An 8,163-nucleotide genomic window follows, 5' to 3' on the forward strand; every position below is an offset into this window, starting at 1 on the left:
CTATATATTGCAAAGGTGAATGATGGAATTTTAAAGGTAGCACTCAAGCAATTTACTTTTGGAATGGCGGATAAATACCATGTAGTAGGTAGGTATGGTGGACACAAATGGCATAGTGGTTGGCTCAAGGATTTTGGATGCATGAGAAGTATTCCCTCTCGATACAAGGTTTAGGCTAGCAAGGTTATTTGAAACAAACACAAGGATGATCGGTACAGCAAAACTCACATAAAAGACATATGGTAAACATTATAAGACTCCATACCGTCTTCCTTGTTGTTCAAAACTCAATACTAGATGTTATCTAGACTCTAGAGAAACCAAATATGCAAACCAAATTAGCAAGCTCTAAGTATTTCTTCATTAACGGGTGCAAAGTATATGATGCAAGAGCTTAAACATGAGCACAACAATTGCCAAGTATCAAATTATCCAAGACATTATAGCAATTTACTACATGTATCATTTTCCAATTCCAACCATATAACAATTTAACGAAGAAGAACTTCGCCATGAATACTATGAGTAGAGCCTAAGGACATATTTGTCCATATGCTACAGCGGAGCGTGTCTCTCTCCCATAAAGTGAATGCTAGGATCCATTTTATTCAAACAAAACAAAAAACAAAAACAAACCGACGCTCCAAGCAAAGTACATAAGATGTGGCCGAATAAAAATATAGTTTCGTGGGAGGAACCTGATAATGTTGTCGATGAAGAAGGGGATGCCTTGGGCATCCCCAAGCTTAGACGCTTGAGTCTTCTTAATATATGCAGGGGTGAACCACCGGGACATCCCCAAGCTTAGAGCTTTCACTCTCCTTGATCATATTGCATCATACTCCTCTCTTGATCCTTGAAAACTTCCTCCACACCAAACTCGAAACAACTCATTAGAGGGTTAGTGCATAATAAAAATTCACATGTTCGGAGGTGACACAATCATTCTTAACACTTCTGGACATTGCATAAAGCTACTGGACATTAGTGGATCAAAGAAATTCATCCAACATAGCAAAAGAGGCAATGCGAAATAAAAGACAGAATCTGTCAAAACAGAACAGTCCGTAAAGATGGATTTTATTAGGCCACCAGACTTGCTCAAACGAAAATGCTCAAATTGAATGAAAGTTGCGTACATATCTGAGGATCATGCTCGTAAATTGGCGTAATTTTCCGAGCTACCTACAGGGAGATAGACCCAGATTCGTGACGACAAAGAAATCTGGAACTGCGCGAGTAATCCAAATCTAGTACTTACTTTTCTATCAAAGAATTTACTTGGCACAACAAAACTCAAAACTAAAATAAGGAGAGGTTGCTACAGTAGTAAACAACTTCCAAGACACAAATATAAAACAAAAATACTGGAGTAAAAACATGGGTTGTCTCCCATAAGCGCTTTTCTTTAACGCCTTTCGCCTAGGCGCGGAAAGTGTATCTCAAGTATTATCGAAGGGTGGTGCACCTACAGCGGGGTTTGGAGTTTTCTCAACCATGCATAGTATATTAGATACATAAGTTTCAGCGTCTCCTTTTCATTAGTCTTGGGCTTGCTACTCTCATCAAACAAATTTTCAGGAACAAGCCAAGCATAGTTATTTTCTAGTGCATCATTCATAGCTAGGAGTTTACATGGTATGGGTGCTTTGATCTCCCCACCATCATTAGCATTATTAGTGTACCTTATCCTATCCATATCCATCTTTTCAAGGAGACTAACAAAATTAGTATGAGAACCAAGCATATTAAATTTAGCAAAGACCTTTCTAGCCTCTCTTGCTAGACCACCAAATTCTCTAAGAAGGGTTTCTAAAACAAAATCTTTCTTTTCCCCCTCTTCCATATCACCAAGTGTAAGAAACATGTGTTGGATTATAGGATTGAGATTAACAAATTTAGTTTCCAACAGCGAACTAAAGCAGACAGCAGCAATTTCATAAGTAGGAGCAAGTTCTACCAAGTGTCTATCTTCAAAATCTTCAACGGTACTAACATGGGTGAAAAATTCTTCTATATTGTTCCTCCCAATTATAGACCCTTGTCCTACCGGTATGTTCTTTGCGGTAAAATTAAAAGGAAACATGATGAAATAAGTAAAGTAAATGCAAGTAACTAATTTTTTTGTGTTTTTGATATAGAGTGCAAGACAAAAACAAAGTAAAGAGATTGAGAAGTGGAGACTCCCCTTGCAGCGTGTCTTGATCTCCCCGGCAACGGCGCCAGAAAATATGCTTGATGGCGTGTATTTCACACGTTCGTTGGGCAACCCCAAGAGGAAGGTATGATGCGCACAGCAGCAAGTTTTCCTCGTAAAGAAACCAAGGTTTATCGAACCAGGAGGAGCCAAGAAGCACGTTGAAGGTTGATGGCGGCGGGATGTAGTGCGGCGCAACACCGCAGATTCCGGCGCCAACGTGGAACCCGCACAACACAACCAAAGTACTTTGCCCCAACGAAACGAGTGAGGTTGTCAATCTCACCGGCTTGCCGTAACAAAGGATTAACCGTATTGTGTGGAAGATGATTGTTTGCAGAGAAAATAGTAAAACAAGTATTGCAGCAGATTTGTATTTCAAGTATTAAAGAATGGACCGGGGTCCACAGTTCACTAGAGGTGTCTCTCCCATAAGATAAAAGCATGTTGGGTGAACAAATTACAGTCGGGCAATTGACAAATAGAGAGGGCATAACAATGCACATACATGACATGATAAGTATAGTGAGATTTAATTGGGCATTACGACAAAGTACATAGACCGCCATCCAACCGCATCTATGCCTAAAAAGTCCACCTTCAGGTTATCATCCGAACCCCTCCGAGTATTAAGTTGCAAAGCAACGAGACAATTGCATTAAGTATGGTGCGTAATGTAATCAACAACTACATCCTCGGACATAGCGCCAATGTTTTATCCCTAGTGGCAACAACACAACACAACCTTAGAACTTTCTCGTCACTCGTCCTGGTGTCAATGCGGGCATGAACCCACTATCGAGCATAAGTACTCCCTCTTGGAGTTAAAAGTAAAAACTTGGCCAGAGCCTCTACTAGAAACGGAGAGCATGCAAGATCATAAACAACACATGTGTAATAATTTGATAATTAACATGACATGGTATTCTCTATCCATCGGATCCCGACAAACACAACATATAGAATTACAGATAGATGATCTTGATCATGTTAGGCAGCTCACAAGATCCAACAATGGAGCACAATGAGGAGAAGACAACCATCTAGCTACTGCTATGGACCCATAGTCCAGGGGTGAACTACTCACTCATCACTCCGGAGGCGACCATGGCGGTGTAGAGTCCTCCGGGAGATGAATCCCCTCTCCGGCAGGGTGCCGGAGGAGATCTCCAGGATCCCCCGAGATGGGATCGGCGGCGGCGGCGTCTCAGTAAGGTTTTCCGTATCGTGGTTTTTCGCATCAGGGGTTTCGCGACGGAGGCTTTAAGTAGGCGGAAGGGCAGAGTCGGGGGGCTAACAAGGGGCCCACACCACAGGGCGGCGCGGGCCCCCCCTGGGCCGCGCGGCCCTGTGGTTTGGCCACCTCGTGGCCCCACTTCGTGTGTTCTTCGGTCTTCTGGAAGCTCCGTGGAAAAATAGGACCCTGGGTCTTCGTTTCGTCCAATTCCGAGAATATTTCGTTACTAGGATTTCGAAACCAAAAACAGACAGTAAAACGGAACCGGCACTTCGGCATCTTGTTAATAGGTTAGTTCCAGAAAATGCACGAATATGACAGAAAGTGTGCACAAAACATGTAGGTATCATCAATAATATGGCATAGAACATAAGAAATTATCGATACGTCGGAGACGTATCAACTATCAACCACCCACTTAGCGCCACCGGAAGCATAGTCCTACAAGGAATCAAGTCTTGGATTTAGGTACCCATTTTTCAATGGGTCCTAGCATGTTAGTAACAAGGGGTTTGGGAACCCAAATAGTCCAATCAACATTGTCCTCTTGAGGACCAATAAAGCGAGCACGAATATGTCCATAGTAATCAACAAAAAGAACACGGGAAGGGTTGTTAGAGCCGGCGAAACCCTTCGATGCGGAGTTGGATACTCCATCCCTTCTTGAGCTAGCATCGCTCTCCTCATGGTTGATCTCCATGTTCTCCTTGTTCTTCTTCTTCTTGGTCCTCTTATTCCTCTTCCTCTTTGGCTTGGTAGTCACTCCTCCTTCATTGCAAGAGCCCTCTTTGGCTTCATCTTTGGCTCCAATGACTCCTTCCAAGTACTTGGTTTGAACTTGGAGTCTATCAATTTTGGCCTTCAAACGATTGACTTCATCTTCCTGTTCCGGGTGAGGATGACAAATATCAAACACTTGGACTTCCTTTGCCTTGTTCACCCGGAAGTGTTCCATCAAAGCTTCTTCTTGGAGAGAGTTCATCTTCATGAGTATACGCTTGTCACTCTCCAACTTGGCAATGTCACATTCATGGGTGCAACACACACGGTCCTTGCTCAAGGAAAATACTCCTTCAATGCTTCCTCTTGCATGGAATTGAACTCCATGAGTTTGGCTTCGCTCCTCTTCAAGGCAACTATCTCTTCCTCATGATCGGAACAAGTGACCTTCTCTTTGCTCATACAGAGGCATTCCACCAAAGACTCTTCTTGCATGCTACTCAAACTCAAAAGCTTGGCCTTGGTAGTCTCAAGAGTGGCAATTTCTTCTTAATGATTGCAACATGAGGTCTTCTCCTTGCATAAGCGGTAATACTCATCCAAGGCTTCTTCTTGAAGAGCATTGACTTCCAAGAGAAGAGCATTGTGCTTCATCAAGGAAGCAACTTGATCAACAAGCTCGTCATGGCAAGAGTTGGGGTCTTCTTCATCTTTTTTCTTGTTGGCTTCCTCTATAGAGAGCATCTTCTTCTTGAGCTCACCCATCAAACCAAGAGCATGATCTCGGTCCTTGGTGAGTTGGGAGATAATGGCCTTGTTGGAATCTTCAAGGATGATGACACTAGCTTCAAGGGACATGCGCAAATTTTGTTCTTCTTCAAGCGCTTGATCGAGAGAGGCAATCTCATTTGCCGCCTCCCTTTCAAGCCTCTCCTTCTCCTCTATAAGATCTTGTGTCGCACCAAGTTGGGCCAAGAGAGCCCCAACATGAGTCTTGGTATCCCCTTGCATGTTAGTGAGAAAAGAATCCAAACCCATAACCTCACGCTTAATGGTGAGACTAGTGGCATCATCAATATATAAAGCATTAGTTGAAGATGAGAGTTTGGAAGGGGGTTCTACCTCCGAGGATACCTTTGCCATAAGGCAATGAGCGTTGTGGGTGATGAGGTTCTCATTATGAGAGTCGAAGAGGGAGATAGAGGGAGTGGTAATGGCGATGGAGGCCACTCCCTCTCCTTCCTTGTTGGAGCTCTTGTCCTCGTGTTCTTCATCCTCATCGGAGGAGTACTCTTCTCGAATGATGAAGGCTCTAGGCTTCTTGGTGAAGGAGACCTTGTCGTCATCGGGTTTGGGGGAGAACTTGGAGAATCCTTTGGAGAGAGACTTGAACTTTTCTTTGCGAACAAGCCTTCCACCATTATCTTCTCTTCTCTCAAACATGCAATCCGCAACAAAATGATTCTTGTCGCCGCAATTGTAGCATGTTCTCCCCCTTTGCCCCTCCTTTGGACTCTTGGAGAAGCTTCTTGGAGAATCACGTGATCTTCTTGGTCTTGTGCTTCGGGACTTGTTTCCGTCCCAAAATTTCTTGGCGGCGAGAGCCATGTGCTCGTGATAGTTGGTCTTGAGATCATCCGGTCCCCACTCAATGGGATCCTCATCGCTTTCACTAGCCTCATGTACCTTCATCTTCAATGCAAGGTTGGGTTTGCGGGTGTTGTGGGCGCGAGCAACAAGATCCTCCGCATTCTTCTTGGAGATGTCCAAAGCGATGACTTCGCTAGGAACTTCATCGGATGTCATAGCATGGAAGGAGGCGTTTTGGCGGATGGCCGTCAACTTCACTTCCTCATAAGGGAGGAGAGCGTTGTAGAACTTGTGTAATGTCCCAGGTTTAGAGACGATCGAAGGGTAGATTTTAGAAAGGGATGTGCATTGCATTGTAAATTACGGGGAAATTTCGCGCTTTTAAAACAAAACTGCATCGAAGAGGGACAGATTTCTCTCTCGACAACCTACAGGGTTAGGGTTTCGAGAGTGCGATGAACTTGTTCTTACTTAACTAGATTAGGGTTTTGAGAAGAGAGAAGAGAAGATGCATCACAAACTTAAGTTGCATGATTGAATTCAAAATTTAGTTGTATGATTGAATTCAAACCAAATTTGAATTTGAATTTCAAATTCAAACATCAAATGGATATCACATAATTCAAACTTGAGATAATTTAATAAACAATTATCATTAATCAAGATTATAAATAATACAACAATTATATAAAGCTCATTAAGGAAAATGGGAGCTTTATTGATAATCACACACAATACAATATCATTTACAATATCCAGAATAGTAATATGAATTATTACAACACATTACACCAATTGGAAAGAAAAATAGAAAAGAAAATAAAAAGAAAGATTACAAAGGAATGAATCTATCCTAAATACTACAAAGTAGTCTTCATTTGATCTTGGACTTGATCATTTTCTGGATCATCTTGATCAGCTCACTTATACCCTGCACACAAACACAACAAAGAAAAGGATTATGCCAAGTGGCATTGCCACTTGGCAGGTTAGAAGGAAATTGAACTTGAGCAGATATGGATCAGCTCTGCAGAGCTGATCATCTCACAGCCAAGGACCAAGCCAGATACCAAGTACTGGTACACACACACAGCCTAGTAGCTCACAAGGCACTGTGCATGTACCACAGCACACACACACAACCAGGAGAGTCACCAAATTGGTGCCAGGCCAAGCTGTCGACCAGAGGAGCCAACAAAGGTTCATATAAAACCTTTTCACAGCCAGAAACCCTAGCAGCTCATCGGCAGAATCTCCAAAGGGAAAGAACACCAAGAACAACAAGAACAGGAAGAACAACCAGAGCTGTTCAACCCGTCCAAAATCACCACAGAATCAAATCAAGCTTCACAAGCTCACAAGGAGGAGCAGGACAAGCACCAGCTCATCCTTAAAGCAAACCAAGCAACCAGAAGCCATCCTCTACACCAACACCCCATTTCTAGGAGCTGGAGTGAGGTATACACAAAGCATCATGAGCAAGCATCTGTCTTGCTCATAAATAAACATATGCATCAATCACACACAAGCAAAAGGGTGTGAGTACCTCGTTTGTATCATCATTTGGCTACCAGCCATATGATGCAAGCAAAATAAGGGTACAACCATTAGGAATGGATCCAAGGGAACACTGATCAAGCCAATAGAATTAAAAGTGACTTAACCAGGGAAATCCAGCAAGGAACTAATCCCTATCTAGCTACCCAGATTCACCTAGCAACACACAACTAGCTAAGCCATCAGATTATTGGACAGTTATCTGTCCAGTATGATTTCAACATCAAATAACCTAGCAGCCTATGAAAGACTACCAGGATTAGTGCACAGAAGCATCCAACAGGGGTAGGAGCAACCATTTCTAGCAGACAAAGCCTGCTAGTGTCACAACAGCTACCTAGCCACACAAGAAAGTCACCAAAGCAGTATATCATTACCCGAAGGGTTCAAATGGAGCTAGGGTTCCCTATAATTGATTGGCATCCCTCTAGCTCAATCTTATTAATTGTAAGATGATCATTACTGATAAACAGTTCACATCATTTATCTATTTAGCCAAGCATGGAATTACAGATAAATGAAACAGACAAGTAACCAAGCACTAACATCTTGCCAGTGACCCAATGGCTCACTGCAAGCATCAGATGATGCTTGAGCAAGCATTAACACTCACTAGCACAAGTGCATGTGTCACACAGACACCAAGATGAGCACCAGATAGGCACAGGCAATGAGTAAGCATGTAAGCCACAAGCAAGTGGTGATCAATTGATCACCAGAGCCTGCTAGGGCGTGCCACTGCATGCTAGAATCAATTAATGGCATCACATAGGAATTATATAAATTAAGAAGCCACAGTTAAGCAACAATTGCATCACAGGCTAACACATAAACCAATTTTATAATTGTATCCAGAAGCATA

Source organism: Lolium rigidum, chromosome 3 (genome assembly GCF_022539505.1).
Source record: "Lolium rigidum isolate FL_2022 chromosome 3, APGP_CSIRO_Lrig_0.1, whole genome shotgun sequence".
In the NCBI taxonomy this organism is placed as follows: Eukaryota; Viridiplantae; Streptophyta; class Magnoliopsida; order Poales; family Poaceae; genus Lolium; species Lolium rigidum.